Raw genomic sequence first — 22,435 nt, 5'->3', positions numbered from 1 at the left:
CACTTGCTGCTTCAGTCTCCAGACATGCAGTGTCCCCAGACTTTACTGGAGCCAAGGGGAATTCCGTCTACCTTCCAGGGTAGCAAAACCCACCCCTAGGCTAACATTTGCTGAAAAGTGACTGGCCTAGGGGTGCAAAACCCTAATGGACATTATCTTCTCTCAGGGTCTTACCCTAAGGGAATTTGATATTCTTTGCTGGGGTGCCTTGGTCAATACTCCCTTCAGGAGACTCAGTTTCTCCATCTGTAAAACAAAAAGGTTGCTCCTTACCACTCTCAATGCCCTGTGTCCTTATGGCTCTTCTGGAACACTACAAACTGTCAGGTAGTGTGGGTGGCCATGTGGTTTCCTTGGCCCTCCTACCACAGGCCAGACCCAGTAGAGCCCACTGTCTATGAGGCTCTCCTCCCCACCACACACCTCACCAGCTCAAGGCTGGCCATCAGCTTGATGAACCTGCCCTTGGCCTCAGTCTGCAAGGTGCTGGGTTCACTGAGAACCCTGCTTTCTCATAAGAATCAGGCCAGGTAAGGGGAAGAAGCTCACTAGAGAATGCAAGGGCCAGAGAATGGGCAGTTTCCTAACTAGTCACAGGTGCTAAACTCAGATTTAAAACTGGTTCTCCTCTGGAAGCTGGGCACCCCTCAGCATCCTCTCAGGAATAAGATTGGAGGCAGTAGTGTGGCAAGAACCCATCTCTATGGGGTAGCTAAAGTGTCTGGGATGTGAGGACTTCCTCCTCAGTCCCAGCAGCCCTCTGTGCTTCTGCTCCAACCCCTGTAATCGCCCCCCTCATAGCTGTCATCCTCCTGAACCCTGCCTAACCTATAGCTCCCCTGGTCTCTTCCCACTCTGCCCACCACTCCTCTCAGGCCAAGCCCACCCAAACTCTTGGCCTGGCTCTTGACCTGTTCCCATGGGCACACCTCCCACATGATTGATCCTCCCTATCACAGTGGTCTAAAGCCAAGCCATTACTCACACAATAAACACATATTTAGTACCTACTGTGGACCAGATCCTGTTGTAGGCCCTGGGGAGAGAGCAGTGAAGATGAGCCACCCATTCTTTCCCTGAGAATTTGGTCTGGAGTTGAGCAGCATGTGTGCCAGTGAGCAGCAGGACTGAAGGGAATGGGGACATCTCCCTAAAGGACAAACCCTCAGATGCCCACACTCCAGAGTTCCAGGGTGTCGGAGGCTCTCTCCTCCAGGCTGTCTACCTTTGCAACACAGGTAACTGGGAGAGTGGAGTAGAGCTGAGGGGCTTTGGGCTGCCCACAGGGAGGTCTGGAAGCAATGGGAGGGGACAGGAGAAGGTGGGGCTCTGGAGAGCACACATTAAGTGAACAAGCTCTGTGATTATTTGACCTGTGGAGTCCACTCTTGTCAGCATACCGTGGGGCAAACTGAGGACTAGTGGGATTTGCCTGACATCACCCATGGAGTTCAATCTTCTAACTCTCAGTCTCATGTTCTTCCCACAGGATCTCAGCTCCCTCTTCCTAGATATAGTCTTTGACACACCCACCCCAGCCCCTGCCTCTTAAGTGGCCTCAGTGTAGGCCCTGGCATTGTTGTCCATCCAATATAGGTCAATCCCTGAGCACCCCAGTCTTTAGTGAAAACCTTTCCCTGGTACCACCTCGTAATGTCAATTGATTAATAATGACATATTTTAGTTGATGGCATAAATTTATTTCTGAATTGTGCCATAAGTGAGTCATTAATTTCTTTGCCATGGGAAATGAAGGTATCTCTGACAAGTATGGTATCTAATTCTATAAAAGAGGAGAGGCACTGAACAGATGATTCTATTAAAGCTAACATTGATAATCCCCACCCCCATTTCTCCCTCTAGTGTGAGGATTTCTCTATTTTCATCCCCCCACCTAGTGTCGGGGGCAGCATCTATTCTTCCAAGGAGAAGTAGGGGCTCTTGCAGTTGGGGAGGGCAGCCTCTCAATACCTTCAGCAGTAATCAAAAGATCCTGTGTACTTACTGCAGCCAAATAATGTCCTTATTGGATGCTGTTAGGATACGGTTGCCATGGAAACACACAGGATCTCGACCTGCCAGGTTTGGATGCCAAACCAGGAACATGTATTTTCTTCTGTAAATGGCTAGAGTCCTAGGGCTGATGGGAGAAGAGGGGACCAAGCTCCAGAGGTTGTGCTGTCAACTTCTATACTGGTCCTTTTATGAGATAGTATCCTCTTCCTCCAGAAAGTCTTCCAGAATTAGCTTTTTCCCATGTTTCACCTACTGTCCCCTTCTCCTCCCACATGGGTGGTTTCTTAGCCTGCCTGACACTTGGACTTCTTCACCAACCTCATGTTCCTGTCTCTTAGACTGTCCAATATTTTTATCCAAGTGGCTCTAGGCATGCCATTCAGCCTTTCTGTGTCTTGTTTCCTCATCTTGCATGGTGGAGGTGGGAAGGGGTATCACTTTTTTTGTCTGTTTATGAGAGCTCAATGAGATCATGAATAGAAAGTGATTAGATGTGGCTGGCCTGGGCCAAGTACTTGATCTTTGGGAGACTTGCACACCATGGCAGGGGAGCAGGAGCAGGAACTAGAATCTGTTCTGATTTGGCTCTGTGGCTGGCCTTTGGCTGGTTGTGTGCCTGGGCTGGTCTCAGAGCCTCTGCTCCTTGGATTATCTTTCCAGGGGAGATGATTGTACAGGAAGGATGGCCATGCTGCCCAGCCTGCCAGCTCACGCTTGGCATAATTACTAACATCACAGTGGACACCTGTTAGGTGTTTGTTACCCCCAAAGAGGCCCCAGAGTGCTGGGCTCCCAGGAAGTCTCAGGCCATCTGACCCACCCCTACAACCCCAGAGAGACTGAATTGGGCTTGGAAGTCACCTCATTAGCTCAGACCTTGGACTCCCTGGGGCAGCTTCCTACAAACCTCTTCTCTAAGGTCAGAGACCAGGGGTCAAAGGTTACTTGCCTCCTGCCTAGCTCCAAATACTATGTCTGGTCAGATGCTGGGGCCCCGTCTAGTCAGTTCAGCTCCAATTAGTACCCTGGGAGAAATCCCAGCAGTGGCCTCCAGACTATGGGGTCCTGGGGCACCTCACACTCCTCCTACCATGGAAGTTCTGACCCAGAGGGCACAGCTGGGCCCCCGTTCCCTATCCCCTACTTAATATGGTCTTGTGCTGGGTGACCTGGGTGAGCACCCTCCTTGCCATCATGTCTCTATCTATAGAACAGGGTGGCACTAGCAGGTCCCCAAGGCCTTGGCGCTCACAGCCCCACCTGGCCCTGGCCTCTATGGCAGGATGGGCTGTGGGCTGATTACAGGATGATGAATGGGAAGGGTCTTGAGGTACCCAGAGCTCCAGACAATTTGGGGAGAATTACTAGTCACCCTCTATTTAGCACGTGATTTAGCTGACTCAGGATTGATTACTAGCATGGTCATTAATGGCATTATTAATCATGCTGACAGCAGTAGCCACTGTGCTTTTGTTTTTATTCAAATTACCTCCCTCACCTTAGGCCAGCCTCTTCAGGAGCATGCTTTCTATCCTGATGTACATTTGGGTAAACCAAGGCAGGGAGCTGCTAGGTCTGACTAGCTGAGATCAGTGAACAAAGCTGGAGAGTAGAGCTCAGCCTTGCCAGTTCTGAGCCCAGGACCTTTAGTCCCTAACCCAGCTACTGCTTCCCCTGGCTCCTCATGGGATTCTAGTCTTGCATGTCCTCACCAATCTCTGCTCTGCTCTACATGAAAGATCTCTATGCAGCCCACAGCTCACCAGACTGGAGGTTCTGGCCTGTTCCACACAGCTTGAATACTGAGAAAAGTGGAGGCTGACCACCTTTGACTACAGCCAAATGAGTACCCTAGGAAGGGAGGTGCCAGCGCCTTCACTGGGTTTGAGGCAGGTCATGCCCTGGCTGCCCACAGAATTCAGTCCTCTCTTCTCTGCCATAGCTTAGCTGTCCCAGGGCTCATCCTTGCTCACAGCTCTTCACTGGTGACCCCTAGGTGGGTGGAGTCCAGGCCTGAAGTGACTCTGCAAACTTCCATTCTTCTGCTCTCTATCTCTCCCCTGTGCCCAGGTACCAGCCCAACTGACTCAGCCCTTGATGGCTCCAGCCTCTCTTTAGCCTCTGGGCCTCTCATGTTCCCTGGCTTGGCAACTATTCTTCTCCCCTCATTTCATCCTTCTACCTTACAGATGTTGCACTTTCTAAGTATTTCCCAACTCCTCTCCCCTACCCCAGCTCTCCCTGGGTGTTTATTTTTTGTTTTGGGGGGATTTTTGGCCCTTGTAGTACCTCTTCAATACCCATATCCTCTCCATGGAAAATTGGGGTTCCAGTGGGACTCCTTCTCTGTCTCTTCCTAGTCCCTTAGTATCCTTCTCTTGTGGTCCAGGAAGCCCACAGCATTTTTACTCTGTCCTCTGAGCAGCTGCCACCCAAGCCGTTTGGGTTCTCACTATGGCAGGAGGCAACCTGCCAAAATCATCCAGTTGATTACCTGCTGACTGGAGATAATTCAATTTTTTAAAAAAATTTGGATTAAAATCTTTTCTTTAAAGATTGTCTTTGAGGATAAGGTCAAGAAAACAAACAACTTCGGGAAATATGATAAACAGACATCACACCCTTTTTCAAATAATGTATCCTTCCAACCCCCAGGATGCAATTTGAAATGTGTGCAAAGATTTACATCCAAGGAAGCTCATCACAGCTTTGTTTATGAGGCCAAAATCCTGGAAATAGCCTAAATGTCCAACCCAGAGATTGGTTAAATAAATTATGTGGAACCCATGTGATGAAATACTATACAGCCATTAAAAATGAATGTTTAATGACGTGCAAAAATGTTCACAAGATATTAAAGGGGGAAAAACAGTTTGCAAGTAACATGGTCTGTATGGCTCCAACTTTGCTGAAACACAAAGAAAGGAAGAAAGAAAGAAAAGAAGGAAGGAAGGGAGGGAGGGAGGGAGGGAGGAAGGAAGGAAGGAAGGAAAACAAGCCCAAGGCCTCTGAGGTTATTTATGATATTGGTTCACTACTTCTGAGATGCCAGCTTCATTAAATCCTATTTCCATTTAGCTCCATGGAGAATGAAGGCCTGGTCCTGAATCCAGTTGGTACTGTGTGTTCTCTAGGTGGCACTGGAGCTTGAGCCTCAATTCCCCTTATCTATAGGATGGGGCAAGAAATGATATGATGGCACAAAATGCAGAACAAATGCTGAGTGCTGGCAGCTCATACCTGTAATCCTAGCTACTCAGGGAGCTATGATCTGAGGATCACAATTGAAAAGCAGGCCAGAAGCAGGAAAGTCTGTGATAGTCTCCAACTAGCCACCAAAAAGCTTCAAGTAGACCTATGGCTCAAGTGGCAGAGTGCTAGCCTGAGCACAAAAGCTCAGGAACAGTGTTCATGCCCTGAGTCCAAGCCAAGGACTTGCACACACACACACACACACACACACACAAAGATGTTAAACAAATAATGTTCAAAGATAGCATGTGTCTGTGTGAAATGTCTTCATAAATAAAGCCTGTAGAATTGTACAAAGAGCAAGAATAATGGGTATTTATTCTATTAACCTGAGGACTCAGTACAGGAGCACTGAAGTGTGGGACCCCAGCCCACCGTCATCTCAGGCCTACCCTTCCACCCCTTCTGAACTTGTCAGCTTTCTCAGTGCTGGGTTTAGCACCCCCTGCTGGTCCTGAGGGCTCCCAGCACCCTCACACCCCCAGTCTCCCAAAGTAACGAGTGACCATAGTTCTATGCCCAGCCTGAAGACCATGGTCCTTCAACACCTGGTTCCTACTTTAGAGCCCCTTCTCTGGCTCCTAGCAACCTATCTATCTGCCACCTGTGGGGTGGGGCTGGACCATGCTGGGAGCTGGTCCAGCCTGCACTGCAGGCAGCAGAACCCACTCCTGTTTCTCTGTACTCCAGTCAGATCATGTCTTCCATTCCTTCATTGGCAGGGCTGGGTAACTTTACCCACTCCATGAGACAGGAAAAGAGGTTCTCACCAAAAGAGGGTGAGCTGCTCTGAATCAGGGAGTCACTGAGTTATGACAACTCCAGGCCTGGCTCTTCCTACCAGCTCTCCCTACCAGCCCCTGTAGAGGATTTGGAGTACACTCAGGAATCAGCTTTGGAACACTACACTCTATTGTTTCTCTCCTCTCTCTCCTTGCCTGTCTTTCCCTCCTTTCCCCTCCTTTCCCCTCTTCCCCTTCCTCCTTCCCTCCTTCCTTCACATCCATTTTTTGGCAGATGGAGTCAGTGATCTTCAGATTCAGCAGTAGAAAATGACAAGGGGGTTCAGTGTAGTGAAGGGCTGAAGAGAAGATGCTATTGAACCCTGCCCATATCTTTGTCCAGCTGCCATCCTGTCCAGGAGCTGAGCTTACAACTCTGGATACTTCTCTCGGAGAAGCTGGTGGTGCTGCTGCTGCTGGAGAGCTAGAAGTGTGGCAGCCTCACCTCTCAGGACCACCTGCCTGTGACTTTCCAAGAGGGGACAGAAGCCTGGCCAGACTCAGGCCTGACAGCCCAGCTGTGATCTGCTCTGCAGCCTCCTGCTCTGTGCCCTCTTATGAAACTTTCCTGCAGAAGTACTCCCCTAGTGCTTCTGGTGCCCTAAATCCTTGCCTCAAGCTCTGCTTCCAGGGGCATGACATGGGACAGGTGGGGAGGCCTGGTGTGCCTTTGCTAAGTATAGCAGCTAACACTACACGTGGAAGTTCTGTGCCTAAATAGAACAGCTTCCAAGCGTATTATTTTTAGAGAGAGAAAAAAACTTGAATATACCAAAAGATCTACTAGAGACAGTATTGAAATTGAGACCTAGAAACACTTTTGGATAAACGTGGCATGGTGTTTATTCCTGGCAGAGGGGCCTAATGACAGGGACTAGATCTGGAGGTGTGTGTGACGAGACCACCATCATACTTGGGCACTGTGTGTTCCGGGCAGAGCCTCCTGCCTTCCAGCTGAGGCACAGGAAGATGGACCTCACCTGCACCCAGCCTCTGGGGAAGGCTCTGAGCCAGCACCCTACAGCTCCTCCCAGAGCTTCTCCTAGAGCCCAAAGGTGTCCCTTCTTCAAAGGATACCTGGTGGCTCAGGAAGCCATGAGAGGAATTTTTGTCCCAGTTTCTCCCATTGTCTTTCAAATCTCACTTCCTCCAGGAAGCCCACAGGTGGCACCCATCCTCTGAGCTTCTCCAGCCCCATTAGCTGGCTTCAGATGGCCTGCACAGGGATGCACAAATGGGACAGAAAGACCTGGAATTTGGGGTCTTTGGGGACCCTCTTATGTGTACAGGCTGAGCAGCTAGCAGAAACAGTGGTGGAGAAATGCACACTTCTAGGTAGGAAGACATGGGGTGGCTGAAACTCCAGGCAGCCTTCAGGTGGTAGCACAGCATGGCCTGAGTCAGGCTCACACGGTTACCCTGGGCTCTGAGTTGTAGTGGGACCTCTGTGGGTCTCATTCTCTGCTCTATCCTGGTTCCCAGGACAGAACCTGGCACGTGGAAGTCAGTTATTGAGTACTGTGGACTGAGTCAGCCCTGAGAAAAGGCCTGAGCCCAAGACTGGATGATACTGAACACAGGCAGGCCCCACGTATCTCAGGTTGCCAGGCCAACCACAGACCAGGAAGATGCCTTGAAGTTTCCAGCTTACCAGCTTCTCAGGGTAGAAAGAGACAGAAAGGCTGCCTCAGGGGAAGAGGTACTGGGCTGACAACTTTGGCTCCCAGGGTGGCCAGGCTCCAGACAAACAAGCCCAACCTGACCAGGATTGTGCCAGGTGCCATCGAGCAGTTTACACAGGCTGCTGAAGTGTGCCACAATTACAGGGAGGCATATTTCAACACTCCTCATCCACACACCCTCTTCTGGTATCCCTCTTTTGGCACCCAACCCATCCTTATTGTGGCAGGGACAGTCAGGAGTAAGGAAGATAGAGATAACCCACCGTACCTCCTGGTTAAGCCAGGAAGGACAGGTAAACAGAGGGGATGTCACAGTAGTCCCCGCAAATGTCCCTATGAGTAAAGGTTCCTGCTGGAAATGGGGTCCATTGCTAAGTGTTCTAGGAGAATTTAATGAGAAAAATTTAGCTGTGTAAAAATAGAATTAAGGTCTGGGAGCCAGTGGCTCAAGCCTTCAATCCTAGGAACACAGGAGGTTGAGTTCTGAGGGTTGAGGTTCAAAGTCTATGGGACTCCTATCTCCAGTTAACCATTAGAAAACTGGAAGTGGCACTGTGGCTCAAAGTGGTAGAGCACTAGCCTTGAGCAAAAAGTTCAGGGATACTGCCCAGGCCCTGAGACTGACAAAAATGAAGAAGGAGGAGGAGGAGGAGGAGGAGGAGGAGGAAGAGGAGGAAAAGAAGAGAGGAAATCAACAAGTGTGACACTATAACCTGAGGTCATCCTCAGTGGCTAACATCTGTACCCAAGGCAGAGGGAAGGAGGGTCCACATATCTATAGAAGGTGCATGTAGAACAGACACCCCATGAAACCATGATGGGGGACGTCAAGGAACAGATGCCCCTACCTCTCTCACTATCGCCATCTGTCCTTGAAAGGAGCAGGTATATATGTACCAGATCATTGCTGGCTTGTTATTTTCTGTTTCTGGTATTCCCTTGAAAATTTATTCCCAAACCCTCTGTGCTTCTGGGAGTTTCTCAAGTTCCCCTGTAACTTTCTAGAAGATACTGTTCATTTAAGTTAGCTAGACTTAGTTTCCATTGCTTACAACTATAAACCCTAAAAGATACAATGCATGGTCCTGTTCCTCAACACAAGAAAAAGGCCTGCCTCTGTTAGTTCTCACAATCAGGCAGAGGGTCCATAGAAAGGGCATTGAACCCATCCATTAGTCAGTAAACCTTTGGCCATCAAGGACCATAACCCAGCTGGAGTCTAGCTGCCATCAGGGCCCCAGGCTGATCACTGATCACCTTTCAGAAAGAATTTATGGATAGACTTGTCCAGGGTGGTCTCTTTTGTTGGGCTGACCACTCACTATTCTCCCTGACTCTATAGTACCCACAGTAAGAGGAGTATGTGGAAGAAACATGATGTCCCTGGCTCAGAAAACAGGATAAAGCAGGCTTGGGTGGGAAAGGTGAGTAAAAAGTGACCATAGTGGTCTTGGTAGGACCAGAGCTGGAAATCCACTGTGAGCTAGAGACAGAAGATTCTAAGGCACTGGAAGGAAGGCAAAGGATGGAGCTGCAAGTGGTCCAACCAATTCTGCTGTCAGTCAGACTTGAGGCTCAGAGGCTAAGAATGTTACTAACACATCTGCTTTTCTTACTTCCAGAGCTCAGACAGGGCTGGAGACAGAGAGGCCACAGATGTGACCTCTCTCACTTCAAGCACCCCCACCTCATTCAGCCTCCCTGCCTAATCTCAACACCCCCTCCCCATCAATTACTTAGTAAAAAACCTTGGTTTTCTTGCATAAGCAAGAAGCGCTTTGTTGGACATAAGTTATAATCCAATTACACAATAATTACATTGGGATGGCTTTATAACTACAACATTAATTAACTTTGATAGATCTCATTCATTACACACATGAGGATTCCAGAGTGGGTGGAGTCTAAGAGGCAATAAGATAGAGCTAGGAAGCCATTAGTGTCCCAGACCCTAGGAGAACAATGGGGGAGATGTCTTTAGGCCACTCCAGTCTCCCGAATGGATGTAATCTACAGATTCAGATGCCCCAAACTTTTCCTCTCCCTCAGTGCTTCTAACTTTATATTAGGAGGAAGTCAAGAAACTCTATTGTGGCCAAGTGCCAGTGGCTGATGCCTGTAATCTTAGCTACTTAGGAAGCTGAGATCTGAGGATCACAGTATTGTTATTATTAAGGTATTATACAAGTACCATTTTACAATCCAGGTAATGCGTACATTTCTTTTGGGGGCAATGTCACTCCTTCCTTCATTTTCCCCTAGTTTCCCCTCCCCATTTCTACCTATAAGTTGCATAGATCATTTTCCACATAATATATATTGAATATTATAATTGTGTTTATTCTCCCCTCTTTCCTTCTCTCTGAGTCCCTCTTTGCTTCCCTAAGAAGCAGAAAAAGAAAAACAAGCAACAACAAAAACCACACACACACACACACACACACACACACACACACACACACCACAACCAACAACAACACTATCACTAAAAACCTGTGAGACTTTTGTCTCCAATTAGCTGTCAAAAAGCCAGAAATGTCAAGTGGTAGAGTACTAGCCTTGAGCACAAAAGCTTAAGGGCCATACCTTTAAATTCAAGCCCTGGGACTAACATACACACACACACACACACACACACACACACACACACACACACACGCACACACCAAACAAACACAGTGCTGTCAGAAGATTTCCCAGGGCAGGAAGAACATAGAGGACCTATCTGCTTATCCAGGGAGGCATGGGAATAGATGGCCATGGGCTCAGACACTGGCTGGGATGCAGCCTGGGCCAGTACCTAGACATTATCCACACGGTGCCACCTCCTCTCAGGCTTGTGTATTGGTGGAGTGTAATAGGGTGGAGTTCTATGATGGGAGGGGGGAGGCTACAATGTTTTCTCCCAAGCTTCAAATCTGGCAGGACATCCATACCTGGCTTCATTTGAGGAGCTGAGTCTGCAGACAAGCACTCAGGCAGTGTGGATACTGAGGGTCATAGTGCTGGCCCCAAGGCACCCAGGTGCCAGACCTCTTCACTCTTGACCTCTGAACCCCAGAAAATTCCCAACCTGTCATTACCATCAGGTCTGATATCACCTGCAGACCCCAAAGCAAAGAGGAAGCCCTGACATTTCTAGCTTGGGACTTTTTCTCCCAGTAGAGGAGAAATCATCAAGATGGGTAGCCCCATGTTAGCCCTGGGATTAAAAATGGGCCTCCCATTGTGATTGCTAAATTGTGTGGGCCTTTAGCAGTCCTGTGCTGTTAAATATGTAACAAGTCAGCTCTCTGGGTGGTGGGCATGGGGAATCCCATTTGGTTGTTCCTACTGATTTCCACAGTGTAAATATTCCCAAATGGTCTGTGTCCAGCCACCCACCAAGTGCCAGCTGGCTCTCAAAACTGCTGAACATGGACCAACCAGCTCCCCTCCACAAGTGTGAGCTGTCTATGGTGAGAGTCCAGGTGAGGAATTGAATTTTAATACTTACAAGCCAGTAGATTGTGGGTTTTGTTTGCAAGGCCATTGCAATCATGCAGCTGTTACAAGATTTTCTTTGGTCAGTTCTAAGGAGCACCATGTCCCTCCTGGTTCTCCTGGGGACTCTGGCTAATTTTGATGAATAACAAGGCTGAACTAAGAGCACAGAGTATTCTTTTATTGTCATTGTTTTGTTTGTGCTGGGTCTTGAATTCAAGGCCTGGGTACTGTTCCTTAGTTTAATTGCTCAAGGCTGGTTCTACCACGGTGAGCCACAGCTCCACTTTTAGCTTAGAGATAAGAGTCTTTGGCTGGGAAGGTGGCTTAGCGGTAGAGTGCTTGCCTTACATGCATGAGGCCCTGGGTTCGATTCCTCAGCACCACATAAACAGAAAAAGCCGGAAGTGGAGCTGTGGCTCAAGTGGTAGAGCACTAACTTTGAGCTGAAGAGTTGAGGGACAGCACCCAGGCCCAGAGTTCAAGCCCCACAATGGACCAAAGGAAAAAAAAAAAAGAGTCTTAGGGACTTTCTTACCCAGCCTGGGTTTGAACCATGATCCTCAGGCAGCTAGGATTGCAGGCTTGAACCACCAGTACCCATCTAGTATTCTTGTTTAGAAAGAGTACAGTAGAAATAGAGAGGCAACTCTCCCTTTCACAACCATTAAAAATCCCCCTTTAAGATTAAATTAAGGCTAGTGTGGTGATACACCTCTGTAGTCCCTGTTACTGTGGAGGCAGACAGAAAAGAGGAAGACTGAGGTTCAAGGCCCACTTGGGAAAAAGCATAAGACCCCCTATCCCAAAAGTAAAACAAAGCTCAAGTGGTAGAATACTTGCCCAGTAAATATAAGGCTACAAATTCAGTCCTCAGTACTGGCCCCTAAAGATGATATTAATACAGTGTTTTGTTCTTAATGTATAATACTTGCTTTTACCCTTTACACTGTAGGATGTATCATAGCAGGCAAAGCTTGAATCATCACACTGGATCCCCAACACTGCAGTGCACCAAGCTAGTACACTTGATGGGTTCTGTGGGGAGACCAGATGTTTGGTCATCCAAATTTGGATGGAGTACTTGTTATACAAAGGCAACGGGAGCCATCTTCCCAGACACTCTACAAGTTTGGGAACTTGTGATCTGAAGAGGTTAACTCACCTGGTTGTGTGGCTGCTTGTAAGATGGGTGCCCTTTGGGTTTTGCTTCAGAGACCTCAGGGTGATTAATGACAGGTTGTTATATCCCCCTGGACCAAAATGTCCCTCAGCTGTCACTAAGAAAGGTTGTATGCACTGCACCCCAAGTGGCACCTTACCTTTGTAGGTCCCTTCCTGAGAACCAGGTCTGAAAGGTGAAGGCTCTGAGGACCAGTGGTGAGGATGACTGCAATGGCTGTAGTGGGGTGGCAGATACCATGGCTCACTGGCTTTTTTCTACAGACTGCCCAAACAAGGCAGCCAGTGTTTGGCAAGTTCCCTGGGCTGGGGAGAAGTTGTGGCAGAAGGGTGCAGAGCAAGGCCTGCCTTCTTTTTACTATCTCTCAGACCCCACAGATACTGCACCAGCACAGCTGGTCTGGCCACTGGATTTGCAACTGGGAAAGCTGCTCAGGAGCAGCCTTACTCCAGTCATCATTTGCCTCCTGCTTTGTGTTGGGCAAAGGAGAAGGAAACAGCCTGAGAGATGTGGCCCATGGCTGGCCACTGCAAGGCTATGCTTCACACACCCAGTCTGGGTCATAGAGATCACATCAGTCAGGTAGCCTCTGGGCCTACCCCATCCTGGAAGCCTTTCTAGACCCCTTCCCCAGAAAGATGAAGTAAGTCTCCTCCCTGGGCTCTCAAAGCCAAGGTTATGCCTCAATAGCTGCCCCCTACCCTGTTAGAGGCTAAATCCCTTACTTCTCTCCTTTCCAACCTCATTGAGCAGAGGAGATGTTTGGCAAACATACAGGAAGCAGACTGATAGAACAAGTGGGCCTAGGACACCATCTTTAAGGACAGCTCATGCATTAAACACTTACTGTATACAAGCCATGGTTGTAAGGCATCACACCTGTTAACGTAGTTAATCCCAACAATCATGTAAGGGCAGTAGGTCCTACTATTTCCCCATTTCAGATGGGGAAACTGAGGCTCAAGGAAGTATGTTGCCACTTTACATGGCTTGGGAAAGAATCTAGTGTAAGGATGTAAGAAGAGGTCAGACAACTTGCCCCACATGGGGCAATTAGCCTGTCTGTTCCTCAGTTTCCCCACAAGTCAAATGGGACTACTAATTCCTTTCCAGTTCCCAGGAGGATGGCCCTGCCCCTCCCAGGGTTTCTGACAGGATCATAGGGGATAATGGACGTGGTTGCTCTCTGTAAATCACAGGATGTTGTACAAATGTCAGACATTAATACATGTTGACTCCAAGGCCCTCTCTCACAGCTCCTCTGGTCTTCAGAAGATGTGGTTCTTCCAAAATCCAATCCCCTGGGATAAAAACTGGCATTTCCTAATCCCCTCCAAGCACAGAGGCAATTTGATGTCCACAAAAGACTTCTTCAGAGAATTCGATGACCTGATTAAAAAGGAGGTTGTGGGAGCAGATGCCTCTTGAAAAACATTGGTCAGAGCCCCAGCTTCAGTAAGACTGTCCCAGAGGAGATCTTTGTTTCTCCTTTATTCTTGGAAAAATATTTAAAAATCACTAAATAATGGGAGAGATTAGAAAATATAGACTGGCATTAAAAATTAAAATTAAAATATCCTTTAATACCATGCTATCCAGAGAGGATTGCTCCAAGTTTGGGTTGAAGTTTCTGAGCTTTTATGTAGAACCAGTACCCATCATGAACCCATTTCCTCAACTCCAGGCAGCATTCTGACAGAGGAAGTTGTATATAAGAAATACTGAGGAAGCTGGGCACCAGTGGCTCACACCTGTAATCCTAGCTACTCAGGAGGCTGAGATCTGAGGATCATGCTTCAAAGCCAGCCTGGGCAGGAAAGTTCGTGAGACTCTTATCTCCAATAAACCACCAGAAAATCAGAAGTGCACTGTGGCTCAAGTGGTAGAGTGCTTGCCTTGAGCTGAAGAGTGCAGGGGCAGCACCCAAGCCCAGAGTTCAAGCCCCACGACTGACCAAAAGAAAAGAAAAGAAATAGTGAGCCAGGCACTGGTGGCTCATACCTGTAATCCTAGCTACTCAGGAGGCTGAGATCTGAGGATCACATTTCAAAGCCAGACAGAACGGAAAAATCTGTGAGACTCTTATCTCCAATAAACCAGAAAACCAGAAGTGGCACTGTGGCTCAAGTGGTAGTGTGCTTGGCTTGAGCTGAAGAGCTGAAGGACAGAGCCCAGGTCCAGAGTTTGAGCCCCACAACCAAGAAAGCAAGAAAGCAAGGAAGGCAGGAAGGCAGGATGGCAGGGAAGGCAGAAAGAAAGGCAGAAAGGCAGGCAGGCAGGCAGAAAGAAAAGAAGAAAGAAAACGAAAGGAAGGAAGAAAGGAAGGAAGGAAGAAAGGAAGGAAGGAAGGAAGGAAGGGGAGCAAGGGAAGCAAGGAAGGCAGGAAGGCAGGACAGCAGGGAAGGCAGGGAAGGCAGAAAGAAAGAAAAGAAAAAGAGAAAGAAAGAAGGAAGGAAGGAAGGAAGGAAGGAAGGAAGGAAGGAAGGAAGGAAGGAAGGAAGGAAGGAAGGAAGGAAGGAAGGAAGGAAGGAAGGAAGGAAGGAAGGCAGGAAGGGAAGCAAGGGAAGCAAGGAAGGCAGGAAGGCAGGACAGCAGGGAAGGCAGGGAAGGCAGAAAGAAAGGCAGAAAGAAAGAAAAGAAAAAGAGAAAGGAAGAAAGAAGGAAAGGAAGGAAGGAAAGGAAGGAAGGAGGGAGGGAGGGAGGGAAGGAAGGAAGGAAGGAAAGAGAGGGAGGGAGGGAAGAGAGGGAGGGAGGGACGGAGGGAGAAAGAAAGAAAGAAGGAAAGAAAAGAAAGAAAGGAAGAAAGGAAGAGAAAGAAAGAAAGAGAGAGAGAGAAGAAAAGAAAGGAAGAAAGTGAGGATAGATGAAATGGCTCATGCCCGTAATCCCAGCTACTTGGCAGGCAGAAATGGGGAAGATCCTGTTTGTTATTTTGGGCTGGTTCTGAGACTTGAACTCAAGACCTGGATGCTGTCTCTGAGCTTTTTTGCTCAAGGCTAGCATTCTACCATTTGAGCTACACCTCTACTTCTGGTATTTTGGTGGTTAAAGCTAAGAGTCTTGTGGACTTTCCTTCCCAGGCTGGCTTCAAATTATGACTCTCAGATCTCAGCCTCCCCAGTAGCAAGGATTTATAGGCATAAACTCCAGCACCCAGCTGGTATGTTTTATCCAGCTTGTCATCTGCCTTTTGACTTTGTTACAGGGCTCCTATGAAGAACGTTGTAAGAGATCTGGTTAGATCAATATCTGGTAATAAATGATATGGTCTTCCTTCTCTGAAAATTAAGGGAACAATGAAATTGGAGGAAGACAGGGGAGACTGACCACTGGTTTAAGGAATGGCCTCAGTTCTGGGGCTGATCAGACTGTAAAGAGAATGAGCCAGGGCCAGTCAGCCTCCGAGCTCCTAGCTGGATCCACTCTGGCCCTTCCCTTCCCCACCCTGAGACCCAGGCCCACAGAATGGCCTATCCTAGGAACATGTGTTCAAAGTTTCCAGAGCCTTGAGCCCAGTGTCTGGCTCATAATGTACACTTAACAAAACAGCAGCTGTTCTGATTCATCCAATAATGTGTCAGTGCTGCTCTGGGTCCTCAGGGTGCTGGCAGGAACCAGAGAGACTGGTTATTACCACTTGTGTCTGAAGGGAGCTGGGTGTGGCTGGCTCAGTGCTAGAAAGCAATTTAGAGGTCACTTAGTTCAATCTTATTATGGGCCACCTAGGGAAACCAAGTCCCAGGGATAAAGGGACTTGCCAAGGTCATCGATCCAGTCAATAGTAAAGATTGAATTTGCATTGGGGTCAATAAAGGCCGCAGGTACCTCTCAAGCACCATTTGTTTGTGCAAGAAGGTGAGTGTTGTTGCGAATTAGACCATGTGACACCACTTGACCTGGCAGGGAGTGACAGTCATCAGTCAGCTGCTAGAGATGAAGGAATAGTCCTGGGCTCAAGGGGAGAAGAGGGCTCAAGTATGGAGGGGACAAAGGAAGACCTCGACTCCCCTGAAGTTGGAAAGTGTCTGTTCCCATCATCCTACTTCTGAGAAGGAGAGAGGCAGGAGTCCACTGTGGATCAGAATGAAATGCCATGGCCTAGTGTGGCTTGTACTGGGCCCTGGGGATCAGCCCAGCTCACTCTGAACATGTTGCCTCCCACTGCCTAGCTGGACAGGGGCTGTGGATCTGGCCCTCCTCTGCCTCTTCATACTTCTGGTGGATTTCTGGCCTGATGTTTAACACAAAAAGCCCCTCTTGTCCTTCCCTCTTTAAGAGGTCTAGACACATCCACTCTGATTGGACCACACAGAACAGATCCACAGCTCAACTGAGAGCTGGGAGGCATCAGCTAGGTTACCTGATGGCATCCTCCTGGCACCTGCTGGCAGTATGGCCCCAACAGGTGCTTAGCAAGCAAGAAGGTCAATTAATGATTTAAAAACAATGACAACAGTGTTTAGTGAGGAGAGATGAACACTTCTGAGTTTAATTGCCCTCTCAGCAACTGCCTATGATCTGGAAATAACCCACTACATGAGTGCCCCAAAACCTGAGTGAGTACTCCATCACATTAACTTGTTTGTTCAATAGTACACACACCCACATATACACACAAGCCAGAGAGTTACATGGATTTCTACAGGTATCCCTCCCATGCCATGGCAGATGGGCTTTGCCCATACCTAGAGTAGGGCCAGACATGGTGAGGTTGTCCCTGAGGGAGGCTGGTCCAAGCCTGTGTAGAACTGACTTCCCAGCAGAGGCCAAGTATAGACACCAGTATAGGTACCAAGGCAGAATTCAAATTGGACATTTCCAACATGTTAATTTGGGGTATAGGAGAGATTTGAACATTCAGATTACAGCGTTCTACCTCTATCCACCCACCCTCTACTTCACACCTGAATGTGGTCCATTTCATAGCACTTCTCATGGCTTCTAGGTCTGTACTCCCACTTCTCTCACTAGGAAACTGGGCTCAACAAGGTTACCTCATGTGGGCCACAATGGATCACTCATTGATAGAAAGTGTCCAATGGTCAATACCGGAGAATTAACTGCTTTCTAGTGGCAGAGGTCACTGGAAGAGAGACCTCATGGCCTCAGGCTGAGAGTAAGATCTCATATGCCCAGACAGGGGAACGCCAGGAGCCCTGGGTACCACAGGAAGAGTTTTCAGGTGAGGGTGTCCCCTGATATTCTCATTGTTGTTTCTGCCACCTATCACGGGCCCCACAGCTGAATTGGTCCTCATATCTCCCATAGCTTCCTGAGGACTCCACAGAGCAAAGGCCATTGTCCAGACACATGCCCCAGAGAGCTCCTAACAGGAGAGCAGGGGCTGAAATTTGCCCCCAAACTAGAGGAGAGAAGTTTCTCCCTCCAGGTCCCAGGCAGTGAGGAGACAGGCAGGAAGATACACAGGAAGAAGCCTGGATATCCACTTTTACTCCAGCCCTCACTGTTCTCTTGAAAATGAAGCCATCCTTCTGGGCCTCACATGAGCCTTTCTATAGTTGTGTGTTCCCAATGCCTTAGCTGTACTTCAGGGTAATGGAACTACCTTTTAATTGTCTCATCTTTGTCGATGCCTTGATGGTGAGGGAGACAAAGATGTGGGTACAGTTATTTATCTCATTAGAGATCTGGGCCCAGGAAGAGGTGGTCCTGACACAGGGCCTCCACCCACTTAGGATAGAGAAATGATTTACCCCTATTAACTCCCATACTCCTCTTGTCAATCCAAGGAGGTTTGAGAAGCTATGTCCATGGCATTTGAGGTCTAGATGGTCAGGAGCTGGGAAATGACACAATTAGAGATAGCTGAAGGGACAAAGGAAGGGGTCAGAAGACACTGATGTCCCCACTGGTGTGTGAGTACAAAATCTCTCTACATTTCACCTCTCCAGAGAAAACAAAGAACACAGAATTAGGATTGAAAAATTATCAACCATCACTATCCATTCATCCATCCATCTGTCTAACTATCCACTCATCCATCCATTATCCATCCATGCACCCATCTAATCCAATCATGCATCCATCCACCTTCCCACCATTTGTCCGCCTACCCATCCAAGGGGCTAGGGAGAAGCCAACATGTGCCATACCTGTCACAAATTCCTTCCTCCTGTCTCAATAGTTCCCACAACTATTTTGTTCACATTGAAAAGCAGAGAAAATGAGATGCAGACAACAGGGACTTGCTTGATGATGGACAGGTACATAAGTATCATGGGTGACTCAGTATAAAACCTCCTGGTAGTCACACTCTGGAATCCTGGACTGAGGGATGTTTGGGAATTGAAATTCAGTCCTTGTGTCAAGGAGTGAAATTGCTTACAAGAATCAGGGAGAGGTCCTTTCTCATACAAACTTACTCTCTTGCCCAAGTAAGACTCCAGCCCCAAAGGTGCCTCTCCCAATTCTAGGAAGAAGTTGGCTGGGATATTGGTAAGCCTAAGATCACCCATGGCTATAGGAGTGCCCTGGAGATCAGTGGGCATGGGCTTGGTGAGCAGCACTTGGTACTTAGGAAGAGCCCAGGCCTCATAGCACTATGGCCAAGCCAACTAGGGACTGCCATCACCAATTTCATGGCAAATGAGCCAAGGCACTGAGGTTTCTAGTTGGTCACTCTTTAGGGTCAGCTACCCTCTATGTTGTTTGAACCAAACAGTGAGGAATTTTCTTTGGGCTTTGATATGGTCTTAAGTCAATTTTATTGATGGCCAATGAGCACAATAATAAAATGCAGTTACTGAAAATGTGCAGTTCTGTGAGTTGGGCATGTATAGGAACTCAGGTGACTGACTACTACTGCTGATACAGAGATACAGAATATATCTCTATCACCCCAGGAAATTTTACCCGGCTTTTTGCAGGAGGCCATCTTACCCCGATGTGACCCCCAACAAGGCAGCCTGGGGGGCTTTCTTTGGTGACTGTGAACAAAGCTGTTGCATACATCTGAGTCCAAGTTAGTGTGAGGGCATATGTCTCCATATTTCTTTTGGCCCAGCAGTCCTACTCCTAGATGTTTAGACTGACAAGAAATTATGACACCTTATGTGAGGTGGCTATGCCACCTAACACTGTTGCCAGCCAAGTGTGAGAGTTCCAGCTGACCCACTTCCTCACCCCCATGAGGTATCGCCCTCTTTCCTCATCCGATAAAACCATATATCAGAATGGTTTTAATAGGGGACTGTTTGGGGCCCTTAGCCTTAGTCTTTTTGTTGTTGTTGCTGTTTCTTAGCCTTAGTCTTTAACCTTTCTCTTGAAAGCCTTAGCCTTTCTCTTGACTGTGGCGTATTCCACACCACTGACTGTACCTCAGACAGCAGACAGTAGGGCCAAAAGAGAAATTGAGTCAATGCTGAGTCAGCGCAGAGCCAGGATGCTCTGGAGAAAGCCTGTTTTCTCATCTGCCAAATAGATACCATCCTTTCCCTGCTTAGTCCATAGGTCAGCTCCAAGTTAAGAATTCAGAGCAGAGGGAACAAAATCTCCTTTTGAAGGGACAGTAACTTGGGTTTAAATTTAGAGACTCACACTTGGTAGCCAAACTCCTAGTCTATTTGTTTTCATTATTTTTCAAATAGAGTCTCGAGTTTATAAAACCCTGTACTGCAATCCTCCTATTGATATTTCCTGGTGTAACTTGGATGACAGATATAAAATGCCATGCCAACTTTTATTGGGTGGGGAGTGGTGTTTCACTAACTTTTTGCCTAGGCTTGTCTTCAATCATGATACTCCTGATCTCTGCCTCCTGAGTAACTAGGATTACAAGTAGGGGCTACTGAGTCAGGCAGAAAACCCCTTTAACAATCTGCACTCTGGGCCTCACATCCTTCTTCCTCAGAGCCACAGTAGTAACTGTCACACCCATGTATCAATAGGGGATGAGCTGCACAGCGGGGCTGCATGGAAGCATATCTGTATTACTGCAAACACTGAGCCAGTTGCTTCAATACGAACCACAATGCTACAAAGTCCCCCAGGCCTGGGAAAGGTGTCAAGTGTCATCACAGTCAGCAGACAAGTATCAGCTGGGATGTGCACACAACCAGGTTTCCCTACTACTCTGGCAGCTCTTCTGGGTGCTCAGATCCCTGGGGTTCAGATGCCACGTCTGTCACTCCATTATCTTGAGCGGCCTCCCCAGATCCCATTACTCCACTGCTGCTATTATTTATTCATCTAGAGGATCTTAGCCTGTGCATGAGCACTTACCATGATGTCCCTGACAGGGGTCGGAGCCCTACTCAAAGCATATTAATCACCAGCGGCACCACTGTAGCTTTGTCCCTCAGGATAGAGATCATGTTGCCGGCAGGGAGGAACTGTCAGCATGTCCATCTTCTATGCAAGAATCAGCTGTCTGGCATCATAGAACAGAGAGCATCTGTGCAGGCCAAGAAACTGAGGCTGGGAGAGAGGGGGCTACCTTGAGACCCACAGCTCACTGAAGCACCACACTTGGCTCTGAATAGTCTATGTACAGTGACCCTAACTCTATTTACAGGGACGGGCTTTGCAGTGGAATCTACTCCCCTATTTGATGCTATAAAGAACTCATCCAGAACAGTAGGAACTTTTAATCACATAGAGAGGAGGGTGGATGAATGGATGGACAGATGGATGGATGGAGATGATACAGACATTGCCATAGAAATTCGAGTTTTCAGAAATTAAGTGACCTACTGTATGTCAGGGTTAATTAATCATAAAAACTGAGCTAGGATTCAGGGGCAGAGGCCCCAGCTAAAGGGCTGAGGCCAGAAAATACAAAGTGTGTCTCTAGGTTCTTCCTTCCTTTCTGATCCACTGTGTGCGTGTGTGTGTGTGGGGGGGGGGGGGGTTCCTCTGGTTGGCAGGCATAGAATCCCTCTGGGAACTGGGCCCTTCCTCACCCTGGGAAGCTAGGTAGGGGCTCCTGCCCTGCCCTCCTTCTGCTGGTCCTTGATCTGTTGCCTCCAGACTCACAGGAGGAGGGGCTCTGGGCAGCTAGCTGGACACCTGGTAGAGACACTGCTGTGGAAGCTGAAATTTAAGATGGCCTTGTCACTCATCAGGAAACAAACAGACAGCACTCACCACTACAGACAAGTTCCCTTAGAGTTTGTGCCCCCCTCAAGGTAGCCAGCCAGGAGCAAAGCCAATATCAGAGAGCTTGGAAGTCTCTCCTGGGTCCCTGCTCACAAGGCATTTGCCCTGCCAGAGCTCCTCTGACAGTCTGCTAACAACAGATGGAGGGTAACTTCAGTGAGGCCATGCTCTTACTCTCAAATGTTCCATGGTTTCTCATTGCCTTTGTGAAAGTAATGGGATTCTAGAAGACCGAAGCTAACTTCTGCCATCTTTTTCTCACACAGAGAAGGGGAATCATATGATGCTGAAGAGCACCTGGGCTTAGAAGTTTGTGAAGAGTCTAAGAAAACTAAGCCAAAGCCGGGCGCTGGTGGCTCACGCCTGTAATCCTAGCTACTCAGGAGGCTGAGATCTGAGGATCGCGGTTCAAAGCCAGCCCGGGCAGGAGAGACCGTGAGACTCCTATCTCCAATAAACCACCAGAAAACCAGAAGTGGCGCTGTAGCTCAAGTGGTAGAGCGCTCGCCTTGAGCTGAAGAGCTGAGGGACAGTGCCCAGGCCCAGAGTTCAAGCCCCACGACCAACCAAAAAAAAAAAAAAAAAAAGAAAACTAAGCCAAGCCAGGCACCGGTGGCTCACACCTGATATCCTAGCTATTCAGGAGGCTGAGATCTGAGGATTGCAGTTCAAAGCCAGCCCAGGCAGGAAAGTCTGTGAGACTTTTATCTCCAACAAACCATCCAGAAAACTGGAAGTGGCACTGTGGCTCAAGTGGTAGAGTGCTCACCTTGAGCTGAAGAGCTGAGGGACAGCACCCAGGCCCAGAGTTCAAGCTCTACGACTGACAAAAAAAAGGAAACTAAGCCAGGCATGAGTGGCTCATGCCTATAATCCTAGCTACTCAGGAGGCTGAGATCTGAGGATCAAGGTTCAAAGCC

The sequence above is a fragment of the Dipodomys spectabilis genome, unplaced genomic scaffold (genome assembly GCF_019054845.1).
Source record: "Dipodomys spectabilis isolate Male_0828 unplaced genomic scaffold, ASM1905484v1 ptg000136l, whole genome shotgun sequence".
NCBI lineage: Eukaryota > Metazoa > Chordata > Mammalia > Rodentia > Heteromyidae > Dipodomys > Dipodomys spectabilis.
Note: the sequence above shows the minus strand (reverse complement) of the source record.